The 26,229-nt window shown below is 40.0% G+C and overlaps 1 protein-coding gene across 5 annotated transcripts in view; it reads left to right on the top strand.

Moving 5' to 3' along the window:
• Window positions 1-26,229, top strand: part of THSD7B (thrombospondin type 1 domain containing 7B) — a 370,445-nt gene that overhangs the window by 38,106 nt on the left and 306,110 nt on the right. Inside the window, exons 1-3 of one of the 5 annotated variants that reach the window (XM_042808456.1) lie at window positions 76-273; window positions 1,643-1,803; window positions 2,618-2,698. The exons of 1 other annotated variant lie outside the window; for it this stretch is intronic. The gene's annotated coding sequence lies outside the window, so the exon portion shown is untranslated. Of the gene's footprint in view, window positions 1-75; window positions 274-1,642; window positions 1,804-2,617; window positions 2,699-2,840; window positions 2,907-26,229 lie in introns of those variants that run through there. 3 more of the 5 variants (XM_042808459.1, XM_042808457.1, XM_042808461.1) reach the window with 3 other exon arrangements.

The raw sequence follows: 26,229 nt of genomic DNA, 5'->3' as shown, positions 1-26,229 counted from the left end.
CGGCAGGGGGCGCCCGAGGGCGGCGGTTCCCTCCGCCGGCGCGGAGCGGCGCGCGGAGCAGCGCGGCCGCGGCCGCGGCCGGGATGGGCGGGCGGCTGCCGCCCCGAGCCTCCATCTTCGCTCCGCCCGCGGCACCGCGCCCTTTCCGCGCCGCGGGGCTGAGCGGGTGAGTCCGCGCCCCCGTCGCCGCCCCGCCGCGCCGTTGCACCGCAGACCTCCCCGCCGCAGCGGACCCAGCCGGGCTCCGTGTCGCCGCCCCCGCGTTGCCAGGAGGTGCGGCCGCCCCGGCGCCGGGGGGAGCGGGTGGGTCCGGCGGGGAGGGCGGGCGGACGGACGGACGGAGGCGCCGGGCGGGCGAAGTTGCTGTGGGTTCGGGGAGCGCTCCGGCTGAAATTCCGCGGCTCGCTCCGGCTGGGGGGAGCGCGGGCGGCCGCGCCCGCCGGCCCCGGAGCCTCCGCGGCGGCCGGTCTCGGCGGGGCCGCGGTCCGGGAGCGGCGGCGGCTCCGCGGAGCGGGGGAAGTTTGCAGCGGCGCGAGCGGCTCCGGGCAGCGTGCAGCGGCGTCCTCGCCCGCCGGGGCTTGCTGAGGGCACTGCTGCCAACTCCTGCCTGCCGGAGAGCTTTCAAAAGTAGCGCAGCCGCTGCTCGCCGAGCTGCCTCTGCCGGGTTTTGTGCTTGCTTGCTTTTTTTTTTTTTTTTTTTTTTTGCCGTGCAGGATGGCTTATAAAATCACACTTTTTCACCCACCCACCCTCAGAGTATTAAAATGTGTCTGAGTTGTCTTTTTCCCTCCGTTGGTTCTTCAACCGGTGATTTGAAATGAGGCACTCTAATACGCTTCTTCCTTATAACCCTTCGTTACTTTGAATGTTTATTCTTAATTTGTCATGCTTGTCCTTTTGTTTATTTTACGTCTTGTTGCTCACTCAAGGTCAGACCGTGTAGAGTTCGGACTTTATTTGTGTGAAGATATGAATGAGGGCTCGCTGTAGTCATGTTCCTCCCCTCCTCCCTCCCTCCTTCCCTCCCACTCCTGTGCCTGCCCGAGCCGTTCGGGAGAAGGCTTTTAAAAGAATAGATGAGGGTCATAAAAGTACTTGCTGACCGCTGCCTCCAGCTCTTTTGTATAATTGAAATATATTGTTTAATTCCTCTAATGAAAACAACGACAAAAAAAAAAAAATCAGCCTAACGAATTGATTTCCTGAGAACGTAATTTTTGAAAGAAGCCGTGCAGGGGATGTCTTTATTATGTGCGCGGGTGAGTGGGCTGATGTACCTGTTAGAACTGGGTATCGCTGAAAGTGCCTAAGAGAGGACGTGGTGACTGAGAGCTACTGTTTCTTGTGCCTTGTGTGGGTGTTCAACTTGCATCATAAAAACATTCAAACTTTGAGGAAACTGATTTGAAAAGTGGTGAACTCTTTAGTTTCTGAAAAGATTTCAGTGGAGTCTAAGCAATGTCGTGTCAAAGATGAAAGAGGTGGCATTAAAGTGACGTGCTCGATTGCAGGGCTACTTCTCAAAGAAGAAGATAGGCACAGATATGTCAGGGTGTGCGATGTGTGTGCGGCGCTGCGCGTTGGCTTGGCTGGTTCATGAGGATGTGACCAGCTCGGAATGCATAACATCACGTCTTTGCAGGAGGAAGCTCTTGGTGTTAAGTGCTAAATTTTCCCAAGGATGGAAGCGGAGAGATTCTGTGCCTGCTCGTACCTTATAAATTTGCCAAGTCGGTTTTAGAGCGTTGTGGAAGTTACTGCTTTAACTGATGCGAACATCAACAAGAGGACCGTGATCCTGCTGTAAGTCATGACAGTTTTGCTACTTTCTTTGGTGGGACTGGATAAAGTTTCATTGTTTTTCACAAAAAGTGTTTAGACACTGTTCTCAGCAAAGCCTTTTCTGCAAAGTCAGGGAAGAGCAGGAGGTTGTACATTCTGTTTTTTTATCTTGGTTCTGTGAGGGGAATCTGTGTCTGCTCGTCTTCATACTACATAGAAACAGAATTTATTTGAGATTTCAGTGTTTAAAAGCATTTTCTGAAGGAGCAGAAATAAACAGCACTCATTAGTAAGCTTCTCTTCTGCTTTGCCATGACAGTGTTTCAGAGATCCCATTTCACTCTGGTAATGGAAGACCAGAAGAGCTATTGAGCTCCATCTGTATGCATTAGGGTAGGTGGTTGATTTGTACCCTGGGGCTATATTATCTGCTATTTCATTACTTCTGGATCACTAATGATATTCAGGAAAACTGTATTTGTAGTGACTGCTTTCTAGGGACGTCTTTTCACTAGAAAGCCTTACCGATAAGGATCGCACTGACGCGTGTTTGCTGACAAGCTGCTCTGGTAGGAGGCACTCGTGCTGCTGCTTTTAACTACCTTTGATGGTGCAAAAGTTCTGGGGTTTACGAGTAAGAAATGGGGATTCCCATGAGTCTCCTCGCACTTCAGTATAATTTGTTTGGGTTTGTTGTGTTGTTTTTTTTTTTTTTTTTTTTTTTTTTTTTTCCCCTTAACCCGTATGCAGTCTCTTACATCTTGCTCTCAGACAGATGAGCAGAGCTCTCATGCCTGTTTCAGACACTTGCTCCTTTTGTATTTGGGCACAGCAGCAGCTATCCCAGCGGCTGGTAGCAGAGAAGAGCACGTGAGGAGCCTGCGCTGGAGTGGGTGAAGCATGCCAGATGCTGCAGGTACCTTGTGCCAAGCTCGCTGCTGAATAACAGCACAAAGGTAGTGGAGCGGGAGTGGAAAAACCAGGTGGCGGTTGCACTTTGGAAGCTTTTGATTCCCAGTTGCTGCTGGTAGGTTGGTGGAGGGGTCATGGTGGAAGATGTGCTGTGATGTGAATGGTCCTATCCAGGTGTCCAAGGCAACTGGGCTCGTCTGGCTGTGCAGGCTGTAAGCAAAGAGTGGGATAAGAAAATATGTATATATATAAAAAAAAAATACCCTGTGTTGATGTTGCTGCACCAACAACATGAATATCCATGTCTGTTTTGCTTCCCTGCCCCGCAATGCTGCTTGCACCTCTGTACCTTAACCAAAAGGGATTATGAAAGCTGAGCAGTAGGGATGCTGGTGCAGGTTAAGGAGGTGATGTAAATGCCTCCAGGCTGTTGTTCAGGGAGGTAAATTCTCCATTAGAGGTATATGCTGTACTTTAATGGTGTGTGCTGTGCCAGTGCTTGATGCTATCGATGGTCTGGATGGGGGGGAAGTGGGAACCCATCTGCTCGAGCCACCAGATGTGAAGGTGGTTCTGGGAACTTCTTGGGGCATTTTGTAGGTGAGGGAAACTGTCCTGCTGGACTGACACAAAGTGTATTCAAAAAGCACATGTCTACTTTGTCAACTGTTAGGAACTTCCTTGAATCTCGGGGGTTTATATTTCAGTATGGTGAGACAAAAGCATTGTTTGCACAAAACATAGCTGCTTTGTTGTTTATTAACATAATAGAAAATGAAAATTTGTCTTGTCCTGGCTGCAGTTCACAGGCTCCTGTGTTACCAGTGTGGCTGAGGAAAGGGACTGCTGCTGGGACTGCCTGGGGGTGAAAGCTTGTGTGGTTTGACTGTAAACCAGAGAGGTTAAGAAGCCACAATGGGCTGTCTTGCCTCCATAAAATTGTTTCATGATATGATGGAATCAGACATCCTGGCCGAAAATCTCTGTGCCATCGTGGCGTGTTGCTCAGTGCATTCTGGCTCTTCCCACGCTCTGAGGTTTTGCCCATACGTCACTCCAGCTCTTTGCCTGAGCTTTGAAAACCTTAATTTATTACTGAGATAGCATTCCAAATATTAGTAAAGCTACCTTTTTTGTTATTTGCCCCAGGATCATGTAAAGTGAAGTGAATGGGAGGGTGTGCTGTGAAATGGAGGTGTGTTGCCAGGCAAGGCTAGGATGGTGCCGACGGATGCTGAACCCTGTGGTGCTCCTTCTGGAAGCCGTGCATCACACCGCAACCAGGGCTGCTTCCAGGGTGGTGATGAAGTGGGTGCTGTGGTAGGGGAAACAGGTAAAGCACCACAGGCAAAGTGAAGTACTGTTTATTCGAAAGAAAAAGAAAAAATCCCAGGGATCTGTGCCAGAGGATAGAAGAGTTGTATGGGTCACTTAAAAGCAGAGACTGCAAGGAAGGCAGGTTTCTCTGCTCGCTCTGTGAGTCTGCAGAGATCCAGCCTCTGAGTCACCGATGAACCGTCCCACCTCACTTCTGTGTTTAAACACAAGTGCTCATTGTCTGCAGTCTTGTTTTGAACACAAGAACCAAAAAATACTGTGCTTTGGACTAACAAGCTTACTATAAACATGCTGGTAATGCTATTTCTGCTTTGAATAACTCCTTATTGAGTCATCTTTAGGCATTCCTTTGTAATTCTACTGTATTTAGTTTAAACACTTGAGTATTAAGGACATGTTGCATCAGTTTTGTTGGGAATGCTTTTAGTTGCACTTCCTTTCTATTGTGATTTTTATTTGTTAAGCTTTTATTCTGACTGAAACAACATCTTCTGCTAATTTTTTTGGAAAAACTTTTTGGTTGCTTCTCTTTTCTATTGAGTCTCACCTAGCTAATGCATGTATTTTGTGTCTGAAAATAAGCTAGCTACTTTAGAAAGGGGTGGTGTTTTTGGTTTGTTTTTTGTGTTTTTTTTTTTTCTTCACCTGCACTCACATAGCAGGCAGCTATTTTGAGAAAATGTATGAAATGGGTGAGGAAAGAGATTGAAGGACCACCGGGAAAGCAAAGAAAAAGCTGTATTAGTGATGTAGTAAATCCTACCTGCCTGAGCTGCCTTCATTTTATCTGGTGGATTGTGCCTCCCTGTACTTGCCTGCCTGTTACAGCACTGTCCCCTTTGCTTAGGGTTGGAAGCTGGCCCTCTCTGGGGCTGCTGAGCGGAATGATGTATGGTATCCATGCATGTGCTGGGCAGGCGCTAGCAGAGATAGAATAACACGCAAGATAATCTGCTGTCTGATACCCGCAGCGGCTCCGACGTCCCTTGGAGATGCAGACTGCCCCTTGGGAAAGGCAGAGCGTGTAACCCAGGTGCAGTGCAGTAAAGTATGAAAGTGTTTCAGCTGAGGTGACGTGACCTGAAAGGGTAGTATGATCAAGGAGCAAGAAGAAAATAAATGAAGTGAACATTTAAAACTAATTAAAAACTATAAGAAAGTGGAGAAATAGTCACCTTCCGGACTCAGTTGCTGAAATAGAAAATGTGTTTCTGCAGAAAAGGGATGTTCTGGTAGTGAATCATGGGTGTTTTTGAAAGGTTGGAGATAGTCTGATGTGTCAAACTTCTGGTCCCAGCCTCACTCAGAGTGAGGGAGGACTCCTCATCTGTTTCCAGGTTTCCAAGAATGAACAGAAAGACGCTACGTGCCATTGGCTCTTCCAGACTGGTGTAGCCTTCCAAAAGAAAGATCAAGTGAAACAATCTCTTCAGTTATGGGGTGTAATTGTAGCCGTTTCTGATCCATCTCCCACAATAGTTTGTAATCCATGGTGGTGTTGTTTTCAGCATGTGGTGAGAGCAGTGTGTGTTGCTGTTTGCTGTGTTTTGAACAGGAGATTGTGGAGAGTGTTACTTGCCATAGCAGACTGTAGGATATGGAAGTATATATAAAGGTATATATTAAAAAAAAAATAGAAATTTTTTTGTACGTGTACGAGAGGACAGTGGTATTCAGTTTTTAGACACAAGTTTTTATCTTTGCTCGGGCACCTATTCTCACTGAATTGCTGGGTTTTCATTGCAAAATTGATGTCAGCAGACAGTAGAGAGCAGAGCAGTGAGGCTGAGGTATTGCAATATGGGGGTAATGACTCCTGGGCATTAATGTATGCCATCTGAGATACTTAGAAAACTGTAAGCTGCAAATATTTCAGATTCCATAATTTCAGTCATCTGTAGTAAACATGATATACAGCTTTAGTAAAGGCAAAAGCAGCAGACTCTGTGATTGCAACTATCTCAAGCAATGATGTACAGTTTATGTGGCATCAGTTTTTACTGTGTGGTATTCATTAATGAAGAAAACTTAGGTGGTGGGAGACTTGACAGATATGGCAAACTTTATTTTACAAAACCATCCCAACAGAGTCACACAGTAGGATTTCTTTGTGTATTTTTTTTTTTTTGGTGTGTGTGTCTGTCTTGTTTTGCTAGTTAAAAATTCATCTGTGTTCCATCCTGAAAAATGTTTTGAAGCGGTCAGGAAAATAACCTGTTCTGGGTAGGAATATGTACTGAATTAAATTACAGTTAATAAAACAGAGAATACGCCCACAGCAAAAAACGTAATGGATGGAAGAGCAACCTGAACATGTAGCACAACAAAGGTGAGTGCAATTCAGCCGTTAATGAATGGGTTTAAAACTTGTGTTTATGAGCACGGGAAGCTTTCCACTGGGATGGAGTCTGTTTTGTGGCTGTCTTTCCGTCTCTAGTGGGTTGAAACAGAGCTCGCTTCCAGAGCCTTTCTGAAGCTCAACACGGGTGATTTGTATTCTCCTGGAGAGTAATTTGTCAGGAGATGAACAGCAATATGCTCTGTGTTGGCTGGAATAGCAAAGACAAGTCCAGTTAAAAACTTATTTTTTGGGGTAAAGCAATTTTTAAACTTTCCATCAAAAAAAGTCATAAATACCTCTGCTTGGCCAAGATTTTTTTGATCTCAAGTACTTTAGTGGCAAGCTCAGGTGTTCCATAAAACAGGGAGGACACAATTTGGTCCATGGAGGGTGTATTGCTAGTGATAGGTCACTGTTTCAGAAGTGAAATGATTTGGGAACGTGGTGACTTTGTCTAAACATTGCTGGATTTCATTATAGTATTTGAAAATAAAACTTTGATTCAAAATGGAAATTGAAACAAAATAGGTAAAAAGTTAAATGTCCCCCAAACAAAGCAGTCATTTTTCCAGAATAAAACTTGTCTGCCTCTAAATGAAAGCTTTAGTGTTGCTAACTAGCAGATACAAAAAGAAAATAAGAATTTAGTTCTAGTTCAGTTCTTTTTTTCTTTTGGGAAGGGAGATGTGGGATGTGTGTGTTTTTTTTTTTTTTTTTTGTGTTTTTTTTGTTTGTTTGTGTGGTTTTTTTCTGTTTTTTTTTTTTTTTGTTTTTTTCTGTTTAACAGAGAAGTCCATTAATCTCCAGGTCCAACTCTGAGAGTGTTGAGGATTGTTGTCTTGCTGTTACTTCTGCTTTGATGTTGAGCTGGGAGTGATTCTTTCTTCTCCTCCTCCAGTATCAGGGCTAAATTAAGGATTGGAGACATACATTTGATAGTTGCTCTCAAATAAGTTTTGTGAGGCTTTTGGTAAAGCTTCTCAGTTCTAGATGATGCTCTAGAGCTTGAGACTGGAATTCAGTAAGCGAGGATTTCTTTGCAGAGGTTGCTGCAGTACCTTATTATTTTGTCTTGTTTTGGTAAACACAGGGACATGTGAAATGAGTCTGAGATGTTTGATCAGCATACTGAAATGATCAAGAAAAACATGACTGGGACAGTGTGTTGCACTGAATCTAACCTGGTGGAAGAATGAGCAAATATAGAGAAGCTTTACAAGTTGTCAGGGAGCAGTGAGATAAACGTGTGGTTTATAGAAAGGAAAACAGTAGAATGTGTTCAAAATAATAGAAAATTGCTTGTGCTGGGAAGTTTGCAAAGATGATAGAAATTTGGTATTGGGACCAGGGAAGAGGGATGTGTGAGTGACAACCAGGAGATGGTGGCAGTTTGGAATGGAGATGGGATATGATAGAAGGGGTTTTGGTGTGTGCAAACGGGAAAGAGGAGAGGCAAACAAGTGAGCTGGTGTCGAGAAACGGATTTGGACTGCAAATGTGTTCAGAAAGCAAATGGATTGAAGACTGAATGACAAGGAGGGAAGAAAAGACATGAAAAAGAGACGTGCTGCAGCTTCGATTTTAGTGAGCTGTAACAAAAAGAGGATGCTTTGTGTCACTGACTATGATGGAAATAGAAACTAAGAAAGGAGAGGAGAAACTTTAATGAACAAACAAGATGGAGACAGAAATGATGGAGGCATGTCGAAATTTGTTTTTTCCCTCAAAGTATAAAAAACCCATACTCCCACCCTTCCCAAAGCCAATCCCCCACGGATCCCCCCCCTCCCTATTTTATATATTTAGGCACATCAGTGGTAATATATCATGCCAAATTAATTTGATATATCTGCTTATATCATGTCTAATTTTGGCAGGAAGTATAACACAAATTACATTTACTGTCAAATTGATTGCCTCTTCCCTGTGCAATGTTAGCTGAGCCCAGCTCGCTCTCTGTTTCAATAGGTGTAACTTTTTCCCTGGATATTTGGAAGAGTCTTGGCTGTACAATACCCTTTCTCTGGGTCTAGAGAAGTATTAGCTCATCAGTCTACCAGATGAGCTGTAACAACTTTCATATCAGGAAAGGTTTAATGCAGAAAGGTATTGATGGGCTAGAACTATCAGATTTTTTTTTTTTTTTTGAGGGATTGGGAAGGGTAGCGTATATATTTGTGGGTTTTTTGGGTATGTGCTCAAGGTGTTTGGCACCTTGTAAAAGGCAGCATACATTAATTACACTTGGAAGAAAAAAAATGCAAGATGCCTTTGTGGGGCAGTTCTGAAAATGACAGGCTTTCTTGGTCCTCTAGGTACCAGCCTCAGTGTTTGGAAGTTTAAAAATACAAATTAGATTAAGACAATGAATAAGAAGAATATAATTTTGGTTCTGGGATGCTCCTTATGAATAGTCCTGAAAGAGGCAACAGGGAAGCTGAGTAAATAATTTTGTGGAGAGGAAAGGGGGGTGGGAAGGATGAGTGGGGGTTGGTGTTAGCAGGAATATAGAAAATGGTACTTAGCACTGTGGCTTCACTGAGAATAATCACAGCTATAGTCATTTTCATACAGAGGATGATGAGGGGGAATGCAATATGGGATGCAAAACTTTATGCAGCTATGGGAGCATTTGCAAAGTGATTTGCCAAAATACCTCTGGAAGGCAGAACCTTTGAACTGATTTGAAAGGGCAGGCAGTTTGGGAAACATTTGATCCTGCGGAGCAGCATGTTTGGAGGTAAAAACTTTGGCAATTATGTTTCCAAAATTGACTCCAATTTGAGGTTAGGATTAATGCATGTCTGCCTTTAGGAAGACACAAATAGTTGCTATTTTCTGCTAAACTTGAAAAGAAAAAGCTGAATAACACTACTGGGACTGAAAGCTAAAGGTCAGAAACTTTGAATAGCAGCATTAATTGCTCCCTTTAAAGGATATAAAGGATCAGAGTCTTTAAGGGCTTGCCTAAGGATGAGAGCAATATTAATGCCAGTAAGTGATGATACAGCAAGACTTAAAGGGGGGAGAGCAGGTTTTTTCCTTGTTACTCCAAAATAAGATCAACATACTCGTAACTTGGGTGTTAACTAAATGTCTGAAGGATTGCGGCATTACTTCAGTCATGTGCTGTGTTTAATACTTTCTGTTCCATTGTGCAGGATCAAGCTTCACAAAATGTTAACAGCAGGATTAGATGTTGCAGTGCATACTGGAAGGCCTTGGCCCATCCAGCATGGAGAACTTTTTTTTTTAATTTTTAAAACTTTTGTTAAGTGTCTGCCAGATCGTTATCACAGCCCTTCAGAAAGTGATGCCATACTTGGTTTTCCAGCTTTGTCATCTTCAAGTTTTCATCTACGTGTTTGCAAGTTATGCTCCTTTCTCTTGGGTGATGCTTTAATGTTACTGACTCCCATTAAAAAGATATGGTGACTTAGAATATGTGAATTATCCTATGCATGCTCCCACTGTGTTGCTGGGCTCTTATCATTAGTTCAGGCTATATTGGAAAAATGTAAATATTGAGGGAATCAGTGATACATATGATAGAACTTGCTGTTGAAATGGATTATGGTTTTTCATCATGGCAATAACTTTTAAGAAACTTGGATTTCCACACCTGCCTGTAAGATTCTGTATAATGATAATGAAGCTATTTCTACTTTCCTTCTCTCACTAACATATTCAGAAGGTTACTTGCATGCTTATTCATTCATGCAAGGGTTTTGGAAATCAGAAATTTCCCAGTGTTGCAGAAACAAATGAAAAGCTTTGTTGTGTCAACAGTTATGTTTTTTACAAAAGAATCCTCACCGTGAAGGCACTTGATGCTAAAAATTTTGCTGGGCTTTCCTTGTTCCTGAGATGCTTTCGCTACTCTTTGCCTCCCTCTCTGTGCCCTTTAGAAAAAATCTTCTTGTTCCTAGGGAATTAGGAGAGTTGTGGGGGAAGCTTCATCATTTTCAAATAAGACTGTTTTTTAAATATATAAATTGGTTTAACTTCATAGCCACAGGTGGCAGATTTTTTTTTCCTCCTTTTGATTTCAGATATGCTTGTTGATGATCTGTGGAAAATGATTTAGATTTAGATTTTTCAGTTAAAAAAATAGAGTACTTCTCTACAGACTGCTTTTTAGGCTTAGATACTAGGAGCTTGCCATTGCTGGGATAGTTTTTAGAGTTTGTAAACAAATCCTGTTGGACTATGTAATGATGTGTTTGGATTAAGTTTCCTCCCTATTGCACATTCTACAGGAAAATGTATTTTCTGTTAGAATGGTAGATAGTTGTATAGGATAGTTTTTATTTGCTTTTGAAACAGAAGTCTCCTAGGCAATTCTCTTAAATTCCAGATAATTGAAGGGAAGGGAGTGCACCTCCTCCCCTTTCCCTGCCCAACCTGCTCCTCCTTAGGCTGGCCTCAGGTGAAATATATGTAAAGCTGATGGATATAGCTAAGAAACTTTTGATGCTGATAAACGTGGATGGTGTGTGGTAAGTAAAACATGAGGTTGCATACAAAAGGAGGTTAAAAACTTGTTTCCAAAGAAAAATACTTCAAATTCTAGCAATATACCCTTAGACTACATAAGTGATCTTGATTTTTGCATATTTATCTTTTAGTAGTTTCATGAGTTCTGTAAGGACAGCATGGGCTTGCTTATTGGATCAAATAAGAATGAAGAAGGGAAACAGTTAAGCTTGAACTCAACTTGAGGTAATTCATTATAGTAAACATATTTAAAAAATTTGAGCTGATGTTTGGCAGTGTCAAGACTTATGTGCTCAGGATGGACAGTGAAGGCCTCATTAGGCAGGTGTTCAAGATTTGGTATTCTCACCATAGACTGAATTTTTGTACTAACAATATCTGCAGTTACACAGTATAGAAAATATTTTCATTTTCTGTAGATTCAAATCCCCCAAAATAAATAGCTTCAGGTTGAAATGCTGGCAACCTGGCAGTTTATTTAAGCTTGCTCTGTAGATTACTATTACATTTGTTTGTTATCTGGGGATGCTGCTAGCGGAGCTGAAAAACCTCTGAACTGATTTTTATCACGCTTTTAAAAGGAGTAGCAAAGCATGAGTATCAAATTCTGCCTGAAATCTGAATATCTCTTTTTTTGATGTGAACTTACCTAAAACTTTTAACAGTAATACAGTAACTAAAGTCTGACCTTATAATTAAAACTTCACTAGTTTTTTAGGTGTTAGTTTTGTCAAGATACTTTTGCAGTGTAATGCTCTTGGTGGCAGAGCTTTTTGTATTCTCCCTGACGGATAAATGATTAATGGTCTCAACACTGCCTTCTGGATCACCTTGTAAGAGGTCTCCTTCATCAATCTGGCAAGGGGATTGTATGGCAGTTTGCACCCTAATTACAGTCCCCAGCTGGGGATGTGCTGCTTAACAGATTACTTGTAGCAGAAGTACAGTTGGTACAGATATAGATGACCGTGGAGTTGTTTGACACTCGGGTGCAAAAATTAGATTTTCTTTCTAGAAAAAAAATCCACTTCATATAAACAGTGCAGCAGACAAAAACATTTAGCTGGAATTAACTCTGTAACTTAAAGGTTTAATAATAACAACAGTTCTGTGTTTCCCTATTTTCATCTTTTGCTTTCCATTCTCTTGCAGTCTTATAGATGAGGGCAGTATTGCAAGCCAGAAATTTTATTACCAGTAGAAACATTAAGGTATTCCACAGGGCAAAACAAAAGTGATTCAAAAGGTGCTTTTACAGACAATAAGTTTTATCATTGAACAGTTTACCCAGAAGACAACAGATTATTTCTAGTGGTCTGTCATTATTGTTGGCCTTTTTTCTGGCTCATTTGTGGTGTAATGCTGCTACTCAATTAAGATATATTTTGGTAAAAACTATGAATGACAACTGCCCCATTTCCACCAAGCATATTGCTAATCATATACGTATGTGCCTATTGCGCAGTCTGACAAATATGAGTGTGTTGCTGAGAAACAGCTTATTTAAGAAGTAAGGCAGGAAGGAGAACTTGCACAGCATCCAGTCAAACACAAAAGCAAAGCGCCCGTTTTGGTATTAGACAATGAGAAGATTTTGTGCTTCGGAAGGATGGAATTGACAAATCGTTTTGCGTATAACGTATCAGTGTTGTAGTAGTCAATAATCGCAAATCAGATAACATTATGAATACCTTGGCAATCTGGAAAAAATTTTTTTTTTTAATTTCATTTTTTTTTTTTTTAATGGCAAGCATTTATTTTCATTTATTAAAAAGTCTAAGTCTCATCTGGGCACTGATAGCTTCCCACTAGGTGACAGGTACTTGAAGGATAAAGGGGTATCAGTAGACTAAGGCTGGAGGTAGAAAATATGCACTCTTTGTGCTTATATCCTGAAGAACTAGAATGGAGGAATTGTAGGGATTAGTATTTGTGTTTAGGACAGTAGAAACGTTCAGTTGTGCAGTGGCTGCTCTGAAGGTGTGGGTGTGTATGCCAGACTTTTTTTTTTTTTTTTTTTTTTGACTCTTTAAAGTTAAACAATTCTTAATACTCAGTAAAAAAGTTGAATATACCTGACCTATGTTTGAGTGCTATGGAATGGCAGCAAGTCTTGGGAGTCTTCTTGCTATCTGACAGCTCAACACTCTCTGAGTATGAACGGGAGCTGATAGATGTGTGTAAAGCAGGAATTTATCACTGTCTTGTTCTAGGTTTGGAAGAAAACCTCCTCTGAAGTTTTCACTCTTAGAGATGGTCAGGTAACGGTTGGTTACAGTGTATTTATTCTTCCTGGGTTTCCTTCCCCACAAGAAATGGAGGAATTGACTCTAGAGTTGTTACATTATCTGGAAATCACATGCGCTGTATGGCGAAAACACTTCTGAGATATCATTTGAAAGGGTCTGGTTTCTTTGACCCAGGTTTGGGTTATGTCGAAACTCGTGGCATTCCCAGGTTCTGGTTCCTGTTTGCTCCTTTGGCTCCTATCAGAAGCGAGCAGTCCTTTCGTGCCTCGTCCTCTCAGCTAAAAACTAAAGGCTGTCAGTTCAACTTCTCTTTATTGTCTTGTTAAAAAGCAGATATAATGTTTCCTTCGTATCAGTCTTTCAGATGGGATAGCAGCATGGCTTGGTGTTCTTGTGAGCGTTCATCACTCTTCCGTTTACAGAAGCAATTGGAAGCAAATGACCCGGGTCGTTGTTATTACTCATATTTTGTGTGTTTTCCAGTTCTGCGGCTTCAGGTCCCTATTTGACCTGCTTTGACATGTCATGAAACACCACATCTCAGTCTGTAGTTGTGCATATTAATTGCCAAGTGATGCACTGCCTCTTGCTGATTTGGTTTTCCTTTGGCGGTTCTTTCTGGTTTTGTTCCAGGACAAATGCATCTCGAGGTACTCGAGAGGAAAACATTTTCTCTGAAACTATTTAGCAAATGGCAACCCTTTTTTACTCTGGCTGAAGACTTTGTCTTGGCTGCAAGCCTGAGAGATTTAAACATTTGTTGTTCCTGTTATTGTTCAAACCTGTGCAGCATATTTTAAATGAGCGAGCAGTCTGTCAAGTTATTAGAAATCATTACTTTGCCACAGAGTTATTGAATGGATGTGAAAACAGGTGTTTGTCAGATTTTTGCCTTCTGGACTGAATATTTTTGATGTTTTGGAAACTCTTACCTGCATTGTGCTTTGTATAGGAGAAGCCTTGATTCAGATTATCTGAGCAATCAGGGAGCAGAGATGTGGTTCTGTGATTCATAATTGAAATTTAGCCTTTAGATTAACTTCATTAGTATGCTGTTGAACAAGGACAGGGTGTTAATAAATGAAAAAATCCTTCTGGGTTTAAGCACCAAGTGCCACAATAGGTCTTTACAGTTCATTATCAATTTTTCGGTTTTGCTGTGACAGCACTATTTTTGATTTGCCCATGCTTTTTTTGTCTTTATTCATCAAAATTGTATAAATATTTCTGTACATAGAGAAATAGAGAAAGGCTTTATGTAATGTGAGGTTAAACCCAAATTTCTTCTAGTAAAGGCATGTTTACGAGCCATTCTAAGGTCAAGAAAAGGAACTCTAGAAAATGGACTTCAGTTTCCCTTCTAAGTCATAATTTAGAGTAATGACTGAAACCTTACTTGTATTCTTAAAAACTTCTAAACTTGTTGGGAAAGTAGAAACTAAACAATAATCTCCAGTCATTAGATAGTAGGCTTGTAAATGTTTATAAAATATGTACGTGCTTATCCTACTGAGATGAAAAATACCAATTTCTGACTTCCATATTGATTATTTTGAGCACATATTTTGAAGTCACCTGGACTTCAGGTATCTTATTAAAGCAGACCTCCTTTTCCAGAGAGATGCATTACTGGAATGCATTATATCATGTATGTCTCCCAGTAGCCCAGTTGCCACCAGCATAGAAGGGAGTATTCAGACTTGTTCAGGTGGAATTTTCCTGCATGAAAGAAAGGTTAATGTAGTTAAACTTAAACTCACTATGCTGTAACTGTGAAGTTGTTATTGTTTTTATACAAAGCTTTGCATGCTTTGCATAGTGTTATGGAAGATTTTGATGGATCCTCATTTGTTAGTCATAGAGCAGTTCTAAGAAATAAGTTCAAGAAAAAAATCCTGTTACCAGAATGGAAAAGAAGATAGTAGGGATTTTTGGTTCCTTCCCATCTTCACAGTTGCTCTTGATCTCCCTAAAACCTGTATCAGAATATTTTGAGTTGTCTATACATATGCTTTTCAGTGGAGAGTCGTACACTTGATGTAATCCTCTGTGCTTTGAGGTGGCATGGCATCTGCTTCTGCTAGAAAGGATTATGAATTTAGCTTTTCTTCCTACTTGCAGCCTTGAGGGAAGCGCAGATTGCTGAACAGCGGAACAGGTTGGTGTCGAGGGCTTGAAAGGTTGGGAGCAGAGTTTGAACTCCTTACACGGAGTTTGTGCGGGCTTGAAGAAGTCTGGCTCTGTGGAGCTTTGAGGTTTATTGCAGCAGTCTGGGGTAAATGCAGTGGTGATGTCGTAAAGTTTGGAAAATAAAAATGAAGAGACAAGCAGAAAGTGTGTATTATAACTTGAGCATTGTGATAGAGTCCCTGAGTATTTGTGAAAAGCGTAGGCTCTGATCTCCTGACATATCTGAATGGGCTTATGTATGTTTGTGTTAGTTTTCCAGACGATTTGGAGTGAGGGAGGGGACTTAAAATGCCGAAAGTTGTGACTGAGAAAAATTATCTTGTATGAGTCAGTTTAAGATACATGGAGTTTAATAATTTCCATTGTTTCCTCTAATGGAAGACCAGACCTAACCAGCAGAAGTAGTACACATCCCAAAATGTCTTAAATCTCACAAAACGCTATTGCTAGGAAACCTTGACTAAAGATAGACTGCTGGACTGTGGGGGGGACAACGTGAGAATTTTGACATTGCAAGTTTCTAGTTTACTGCAACCGCTTTGTGAAAGAAGTGAAATATTTGACTTCTAGAAGGATCCAGGCCCAAAAATATAAATTAAAAGGAGTTTTTAACACTATTTTTCTTTTTCTTTCTTTTTTTTTTTTTTTCCTGCAAGACAAAATTTTGAATATTTGCGACGCCTTTAAGCAGTACTTAGAGCATAAGATATTGTATTCAGTTTTGAAAAGGGAAGCCTAATCTGTAAGAGCTTGCATTTTTCTAAGAGAAAACCATGCACAGAGAAAGAAGAGAGGGGAAAGTAAATAAATTAGACAACTATGCAGTTCAGATAACATTTAACTATATTCCAATAGTATAAAGTGTGAATGATGAGCTACCTACTTGAAGACCAGAAGATAAACTTGGCCTCCCAATAATCATTAACTTTACGCTTGATGGATGCCATTAGGGCAAGTACAATCTGCGAAGATACTTGAATAAGGGATGGTGATGGCTTTGGTTCACTTCATTAAGTGGGGTTTCCAATAGCAAAATAGTATGAGAAGTACAAAAAAAGTCTAAAGAGGTTTGGAGAAGAAAAAAAAAAAAGTCATGTTTGCTTTTTAGGAAACTGCCATTGATACTTTATTTCAACAAGATGCTGGATACATGTAATAAGTTCCCTGGGGATGCTCAGGAGTCAAATGTGTTCTCCAGTATTTTGTTTTGTATAAAAGAGAACCTTCCTAGTTACCAACTTATTTCTGTTCATCCCGATCCTTAGGTTAGGAGCAATCTCCCGCCCTGGGCAGCTCCAGCTGGGACGCATGTTTCGCCTTCCCATGCCCTGGGAAACTTGGGGCTGCGCGGGGGCACGTACTGCCAGGTCCCAGCTGCCCTCGCTCAGTAGATTTGCCACACTGAAAGAAGAGTGCTTGTTTCTCTCCAGATAACTCGAGATGGTGCTTAATTCAAAACAGTTAATGCAAAATGCAAACAGCTGTCTATCTACAAAATTCAAAATAGTGAATTCACAGATGGAAAAATGAGAGAAAGCCTTCAATTCTGCATTTACAGGGGTTAAACTGGAAAGATTTGTCTACGTGATGTGTGGTGGTGGTGGTGAAGTGATCCCTCTTGTGTTCGTGATGCTTCTCATAGTGCTAACTGGAGAATTTTCATGAGTATGCTGGTATTTATGACCAGTCTCTCTTCTCTAGTCTGACAAAAGATACAGACAAATGTAACCTTTTAACCATAATCGAGTTTATTTTTCTTGTCCAGCGGTTAGTGTGAGCCGTCACCTTAATTGAAATAGACAGTGCTTTATTTCTTTGGAGATCCAAATGTATATAATTTCCTATATTTAATTGACTACTTAATTACTCTATACCTCAAGGAAGGGTAAAACCTGTTTCCTCCATCTCTTTGGTGACTTGTTGACTAACTCTATGTGAGGTGTCTTCTCTACTCAGTCTTGTATCATGCTATCTAGAAACTAGGATACTAGATAGAAATACTTAAAATATGTGTTGCTCATTACTGGTCCTTGACTGAGACCATGACATAATGACAGTTACCTGACTTGATGTGACTGACCCTGTCCATATAACCTCTAAGAATACCGTAATACATTTATATCCTTATTCTAATGAAAAAAGATGGTAATAAAGTTTAGTTTCTGTAAGACAAATGTGAATGAAATACACAAATAACTAACAGCTTCTCCATTACGTTCTCAGTCTCTGCGCCCCTTTCTCCCTTGTTGCCTCTGTTCATGAATGTAGTCAAAGAGAAAATGCAAAACGGGAAAATGTTGAAACCCACCAAAGTCGGTGTGAGGTTTCTTGTTTATAAAAAGCTATGCACAAATCACTAGCTTTTGTATTCCCATTTATATCAATATCCCACTGTATAGAAGCACTGTCTGGAAATAAACTATTTCAGATACCTTCCTGTTCTCTAGTAACATAACAATATAAAGTCTGAAAATCCACATACCTTGACAGATTTTAAGCAAAAATGAAAAAACTTATATAGACTCTATCCCCAGTTTTTAATATTATTATTTTGACATTCCAGATTTTGATGATATTTTTGTCCTTCAATAATTCACAGAATCACAGCTTGAGCTTTTAAAATATATACTTGCTTGTGGAAAGTATCTGGTAGGCTGTTTTTATTGAAACAGAGTTTAATCTTGGGCTTCACCAATCCTCTCTTTTAGTCAGAGCTGTCACTTACTTCAGGTCAGTTCAGGCACACTATAAATCAGTACCTTCTTACTAGTCAATCAGTGATTGATTCAATTTTGCAGCACTTGAAAGCAGTCTTCTCTTCTCAGTCTTCTCAGTTTAAAACTGAGTTAATGTGGCCTAAAAGGATTGAGCACATAGCTGGGAGCTTGTGAGTTCTGGAGCTGAGACTGGCATTATTGTTTTGCAGTGTGGGCTTGGGCAAGTAATTTTACATTTACAACATAGAAATATTTGTGCTTGAGTCTTTTTCTCTGTCCATTTTTTTCATTTTCTTTCTTTTTTGTTTGTTTGTTTTTTGTTCCCCCCCCCGCATTAAAATTGAGTTCTTTAAGGACCTGGTGTCTGACACTGTGTTCAGGGTTGTTTAGCTTCCCTAGTATCTGGAAGTACTTAGAGGTGGAAAATAATATACCCTGGGATGTGTCTCTGATGGATATATGTGCTAATGGAGGTTTAAAAAAAAAACCAACCCCAAGACGGTATCTCTGCAAAGGCCTTTGACACCTCTGCAGAATAACTGAAAATAAGACCAAGTGGACTTTTAAGATGTCTTCAAAAGTTTAATAGAATATTGATCTTCTTTTGAAGGTATAGAAAGCCTTCATCCCATGCCATGTCCTGTGTGTGTCACAGCCCATAGATTGGAAATGCTCAAATGCTTTGCGGTACTGAGTAGTGGATAACAAGTGCATCGTGATGGGACTGAACTCTGTGTGTTAGTATTAAAAAGCACTCGGGAGTGACTAAGTCCTCTGATGTGCAGTTTTGATTTTTGTGCCTTGTACTCAAGAAGAGTTACTCTCACATATTGGTATTCCTGTGAAGAGAAGACCTGTGTGTATATCCCTGTGCCTCTCTGGGTTTCAAAGTTATCTCATGTATATGCTGTGTAGCCTTTCAGTAATCTCAGTGAATGAGACTGCACTGCTAGTGTGAAGATGCAAAACAAAATTCAGACTTTTATAATTGTTTCAAAATTAAATATGCTTTATAAGTAATAATAAAATAAATCTGTTTTCCTGAGGCAGATGAAACTACAAGGATAACTGACAGCAAATCAAAGGGAAGTAGGAATGGACTTTTATCCTCTTTTTTCCCTCTTTCCATCTGTGGGTCTTCAGCTGTGGTATTCTCCTGCTTACTTTGAAATTTCCCCAGTTAGGTTGGTCTGAAGTTACTGTTGCTGTGAGGGGAAGGTTTTTACATTAGAAAGATGTTTCATCTGACTAGCGTTGAAAGGGGTTTTTTTCAGTAGTAGTTCCATTTTCAAAAATACAGCCAACATCATAGTGTGGGCAAGTAAGGAAATCAGAGAAATGCATTTTCTGACAGTGTGTTGTGTGTTTTTTTTTTTTTTTTTTTTTTGCTTATCAGAATGACTCTGAAATTCTGTTCTCTTGAAAAAACAACAAGGAAATATTTCTGTTTTTCTGATTAGGAAAAAAACCGAAATATTCTGTCTGATCTGTGGAATATACTCGGAGCAATTCCACTGTGGTGAGGGATGCTCAGGGTAGCAAACAGATCAGGATCCTGCAAGGGAGACTGCCCTCGGTGCCTAGTGTTCAACAGAGCATCTCTAACTTATTTAGCTCTTTGCTGTCTCAGTGTTCTCCATTTGCTGAAAAGTAGTTGTTAGTGTGCTGTGCTGGGTTTGCAGCTGGTGTCACAAGTGACTGACTTGAGGAATCGATGCTCCCTGAAGGAGCTTTGCTCTTTGAACTGAACTGACATGGCACATGCAGCCACATCCTCAGCACTCGTAGATGGGCTTATGGGGTAACTGTGGCAAGCTGAAGATCAGTCTATAAAGGTTGTTTCGATGCATCTTTAGCTTCTCTAAATACATGCCTGTACATATGCCAAAATTTCTGAGTAATTATTTAATTAAAACTTGAATATTTGAAGAAATGAAACCAAATTGAGTTCTGATAGCATTATATATGACTGAATTTACATATTCTGTTTAATAGCTACAAATTGTTACTGTGTTTAGTTTAATTTGTTGTCATTTGCCCTGCTTTACTATTGTTTTGGATGCAAAAAACCCAAGGTCTGATCTTGTAAATTCTTACTCTTCCATAAAGACTTACCAACATCCATGTAGGAGGTGGTTGATTGATTCAAGCACGTGTCTGCTGATATTTCCACTCTACCTTCTCCTTTCTGGTTGCTTCTTGGTACAATTTAGAGTTTGACCACTGTGCTAGAGTCAAACACAATTTAGAATTTGACCACATGCTGTAGTGGCAGTAGCTGTAGAGATGAGAATGAACTGAAGCCAGCACTTGTAAAGCAGTGAGTTAATAATATATTTATAAGGGTACTATATATGGGTACTTTGATATCAATATATACTATTAAATAATGTATAATATATTTAGAAGAAAGAAATTTCAGCTCTGCAGAAGCAATTGCATGTACAATTACTTGGCAACATGAATTGCATGCTATGTTATAGGTATAGATAAAATAGGTATGTTTAAAAACAAGTGGAGAATTGCTGTAAATGTCCAGAATGGGTTAAATGCCATCTGGATTCTTAACAGGTCTTGAAGCAGGTTATAAAATTGTTTAGAGGAACCTTCTGAGGTAGTAAACAGAATTTAAATGCCCACATGACTTTGAGAATGGGAGTGTCTTTGAGAGATCTGTTGGTATGGGAGATGCAATGTTTTAGTGAGCTACCCCTAGAATAGTTCCCTTGGGGAGCTCAGGATTATTGGAAATCTCTCCACCAAGTTTTGGGAATATTTGTTCGGCCTTGCCTTCTTTAATAGAAGAAGCAATGGTTGTATGATAGGCCTTTGGAGATTAAATAATGTTATTTGATTATATAGAAGAAAACAAGAGCTACTCAGCAGTGTGGAAGATTGGTCTTCAAATCCAGTAAGTCAGGTGGTCATAGGCAGAAGCCAGAAATCCCTGTGTAAATGTTAACACTTATTAAAATCAATGTGTGTTTTTTTTTTTTTTTTTCTTCCCCCCCCCCCCCCCCCGCCGTAGCTTCAGCACGTTAAGGGGAGAAAGGGGAAGAAAAGGTTAATCAAATACCAGTATAAACAATATGTTGGCTTATAAGGCAATAATTTCATATTTCTATTCAAAGTCATTAAGCTATAAGTAAGTTTTCTAGCTCATATGAGTAAACCAAACAACTCCCACCCAACCAACCAAAAAATAACTCAAATCCCAAAACAAAAAAGACCCAACCTGGAAGCAAACCAACCAAACACTTTTGTGTTTATTGAACAGTAATAGAGGTCAGATGAATCAACTGCTTTGACTCAGGAGGTCTTGGCCCATGTCCCGTCACCACGTGCCCACAGAGGGCAATATGGCTGATGCATTTGCATTTACTCTAGCACGCATTGTGTCACCTGATTGAATTTAAGCTGTTTGTTTTTACAGACAATTATTTCAAGATTGTTCTTGTTTGAAATAATAGCACAAGTAATAGGAAAAAAAAAAAAAAACAAAACCAAAAAAACAAACAACAAACCCCAAACCCCACAGATAGCAGCTCCAAGAAGAGCAGTTGAGCATAAGGGAGTTGGGGCTCAATACTGGTGGTGGTGTCCTAGGTGACCACTGTGCTGGAGACTGGCAGGAGATGCATATGGGGACACATCCCTCTCCTGGGCTTTGGAGGAAGCTGCTACTGCTCTGGTGTCTTCTGGCCACAGGGCACTGCTGTCAGACATGGTCTTCCATGGCTCCCCGAGGGTTCATGCTGAAAAGAGACAACCGCGAGAGCTGCTGGTGAGGACCTAGGGGCTACCTTCAAGTGTTCCTTAATCAAATCCCTTATTACTCTGTCACAGCTCCATCCCAGTAATCTCTAATATGGATCCTCACCTCAAAACAACCTGACATTGAATAAGGGTAATACATTGCTCGATGATGATGATGGATTCACTAACATTATTTGACACATCTTTCATGTTAAAATTAATGTCTTTGATGTTGTGAAGGTTGAATTCAGAGAAGATAATTGATCCTTGAGCTGAAAAGATGTCTTCAAAGTTCTTGGCAGTTGCTGGTAGTTCAGGTTGCACTTATGTCTGGGCTGTCAGTCTAGTTGCAGACCAGCCTCTCAGTGTGGTGGGTAAAGGACCAAAATGGGAAATGTCACATGAACATGTGGAAATAGCAAAATCTGAGTGTTTTGGGAGGTTTTTGCCTTTAAACTAAAAGACCCAGGATTGCTTGAAGTTGAAAGTGTGTCTGTATCATCTTTTTTCATTTAGGCCTATGTAAATTATTGAAATCTGTTTGTCCCACATATATAACTTATTGGCAGTTAGTACTAGATAATATTATTATTATTTTCCAGCATGTAGGATTTTTACTTTAGAATTAAAAAATGTTGCCTCCAGAAACTTTTTTGAATTTTATTTTACCAAAGATAGTGAAGGTTCAGGTATTCATCTTCAGAAATGTGTTTCAGGGTGGTGGAGCAGCCCTGAAATGGCTCCTGCGTCCTCTGATTCTGGGTGCAAATATCATGGATTCCTGACTGCTTTTGTTAGTTGCGTAATCACAATTTTTGGAAGTTGTTTGCCCAATAGCAAAGAATTCTGACGCTAACAGCTTCAATCTGTGGTATGAAATATGTCTATGGTGTATACTGCCATTGTTAGGGTGGAATTCATCACCTCTTACAGTATTGGACATGCAGGAATGCAGGTAGAAAGTGACTGTGATGAAATTCAGTGATATGTTGATATGTTACAGCCGACTGCAAATTCAGTAGAGAAGGACTCTTGGGACTATAGCTGAGTAACTCTTGAGAGTCCAGATGCGATGGAGAACTCTGATCCACGATCTCAGGCTCTGCACAGTTCTTTTATTTTTCTGCATCTGAAAGTAAAGTGGAACTTGGTTAGAAATTGCTTGGTCTGTGTACGTGCAGTGATCTATTAGGGGCATGATGAACAAGTTGTGCTTCTGTGTTTCTACAGTGAGGTGTGTGGTGGTTATATATTTTATTTTTTTTTCCCCCTTTGGGGGAGTGATGTCTTTAATCTGAAGATTTGACTATTCTCACCTTAGCTTGTAGAATGGTACAGTCCAATTTTCTAGAATACTGTAATTGGTGGACACTCATCAAAATCAGTAGGAATCTCAAAATAGTTATTACTAGCCATGGCACAACCAAGTTTATATGAAGGTTCAGTTATAAATAAGTATTTAAATTATTTTAAATGATGCCTTTCACTATAAACATGCTACAACAGATGAAATTACATCTTTGACAATTTTTGTTTCAAAATTCTTCAATATTTTCCTGAATAGTCAAGAGTGTTTTCCTTATTACTTGATTAAGTCCAGCAACATTATTGTTTTAATCCAGTTCTTGGATATAGTTATAAGACTGTGATGTGCAGCAGTCACTGACAAGGCATTAAGTCATTATAATATTATCAACAAACTTCTAATAACTTTAAATGCATCTTTGCTGTATTAAATGCTCATGTATAGGTACAATGGGAAAGGTTGTGTTCAAATTCAGGGAAAGTACCAAAGGATGGTATTTGTCCCTAATTAAATATTGAAGACTTTTGTATTAAATATTTAATTGGCCAGCTGTACTGCAGTTGAGTAGTGGAGAAATTATAAAACCCTGCATTTGCACTTAAAGACCATTTCTGGGGCAGTTAAGTGACCTGTTGCTAAATGAATCGGAAGGAAGTGGCTTATATAAAAAAAACCCTTTGGTGTGTTCCCACCACTGCTGGTCCTGAGAAGTGACCCTTGTTAATTGTGTGGCTACACCAGGGCTCTTCTGAGCCATTTCATATCTAAGTGCACTGAGGACCGATTTCTGACTTAGGGCTTTCTGAAGAAGGAGCCCGGGAAGTTTGGAAAGGTCATAAAGCACATGGGGGAAAGCAGGAAACGTTCTTGCTGTTGCACGAGAAGTCTGTATCAAAACTGGCATTAAAACAGTACAATGAAATTTTTTGGGTTGATTTCAATTTTAGTCAATTTAACTATCTACTTTGAAATAGGTAGTTACTAAGAAAAAGCGATCATGCTCTTTCACAATGTGTGAAATAGTCCTTATATGTTGAGGAGAAGTGTAAAGGCAAAATGGAAGTAGCAGGTGACAGTTACACTCACATTCACAGGATGGTCCATTTGGAAAGAGATTAGATCTGGGGTTTTTAGTTGTCTGTTTTGACCACTACATATATTTAGTTTAGAAACTAATCTTTGACTGTAACTAAATGTAACTGTTTGACTGTAACTAAATGTAAATGTAACTACATGTAACTAAATGTAACTACATGTAACTGTAGTATAAAGGATGTGAAGGCAGAGCTTTAGATGTAGAAATGTTGGAGTATCCTGTGAAATTGTCATGGGTCCATAAGGCCTCAGAAAAAGAAAAACATATGTGCAGTTTGAGGCAGTGTTGCATTATCAGTTGGTCTGACACTTTGGGGTTGGGGTCTATTCTTAAGCTTAAATTCTGTGTCAGGAATGGACACCTGTCCCTAACATGGGGACAAAAAAAATTATTATGAACCTTAGCAGCTGTTTCTAAGTTGCTTTGAGCAATGTGTGTGTTGGGCACTTCATGTGCAGTGTGTTATTCCAGTCATCGTAAGAGGTAACGTGTTGACTGTGCTCCATTTGCTCATCTTCTCTTTTCCATACTCTCTTTTCCACCCCACCATAAACAAATTTTAAGGAGAAGGGAAGATCAGCCTTAGATCTCAAGATGAATGATGAATTGGCATCAGATGACCATTTGTCCAAAATTATTCTAGCCTGAAAATTGAGAGAGGGTTTAAATCATAAATGAGAGAAGTCTTGGAACAGCATCTTGGTCTGAAGGATTATATATCTGGAGTCTCTGCTGTTATATCCAAGGGAGCTTCACTCTCTGGTATACAACTTGAGTCTATGGATTTTTATGGGTTTTTCTTTTGTTGTCAACAGTGTATTAAAGCCAGGTCACACGAGACGTGCTGACGTCCATGTGCTTGGCTTAATCAGACTATGAGTTTTAAGGAATGGAAAGCATGTTCATCCTGATCAGAGAAAGTTGAGATTTTTGTCTTGCTTCTATAGCACGTGAGATCACTCATGTTCCCAAATCATCTGGCTGTTTGACCTAACAGATGATCATGCCCATGATCTGTTCTCTGTTTCTGTTCCACGTGGCAGTCCTGACTGCTGTATTTTACTCTAGGCTTGGTTTGTTACTGGATATTTGAAGTTGATGGTAGTGTATGAGGAGACCTGCAGAGTAAATGTTTTACAGACTTGCCAGTTAAACATCTACCATACTTTTCTGTGGTTGTGTGGGGCTGAGCTCAGCCGTGCAGGTAGTTCTTTCTTTGTTATGTTCCTTGAATATAATAGCTATGTTTTTTTTCCAAGTGGAGCTGTTGTTTATTACTGTTGTAATAAATTTAGTGATTGAATTAATGAAATGTAAAAAGAATTCCTGATTTCATTGGCATGTCATAAAGCTGCACCTTTTAATAGGTGTGAATTAATGTAAAAAGTAGCAAGACTTACTAAAAATTGACATTATGCCGTGCAAGTGTGCTAGCATACTATAAATTCAGCCAGTACACCACATCCTGACATTTAATAGTTTTGTTATGCTGTTTGTTGGTCATTTCTGAGCAAAGAGTGTCAATGAGAACTACATAAAATGGTGTTTCTTAAAGTGAGTTTGAGTGCACTTCACGTACTGGATTTGCACACACTTTTTTTTTCTTCTCACCAAGCATCAAGTATTTCCCTTCTCTGAATATTATCAGTGTGTATGTCATAATTGTTTTTATATTTGAAAGTATCTAAGTTATGACATGTGATGAACAAGCATAGCACAAGGTGCATAGCACAAACCTAGGAGTAGTCAGTGAAGACTATCATATGCAGGATAGAAAGGGAAATTCTTAAGTTAAGACATAGAATTGAAACTTGTTATGCTCAGTCCGCACATGGGGAAACTGAAGTCCACTAAGTGGGAAAAGGTGCCCAAGATTGATATTTATTTTCATAATACTGTGTTGAGAGATCTTTGTCAAGATAATTCGTATTGCAGAGTGAGTTGCAGTTCTTCTGACTACAGCAAATGGCCCATGTATCCTTCCTACAGTTTTCTGAATTGCATATCTACATCCATAGAGACAGATTCCATCGTTTGAATGTCTA

Source organism: Tyto alba, unplaced genomic scaffold (genome assembly GCF_018691265.1).
Source record: "Tyto alba isolate M040663 unplaced genomic scaffold, T.alba_DEE_v4.0 Super-Scaffold_7, whole genome shotgun sequence".
NCBI classification, from domain to species: domain Eukaryota; kingdom Metazoa; phylum Chordata; class Aves; order Strigiformes; family Tytonidae; genus Tyto; species Tyto alba.
Note: the sequence above shows the minus strand (reverse complement) of the source record. Positions and strands in the feature narration are given on the sequence as shown.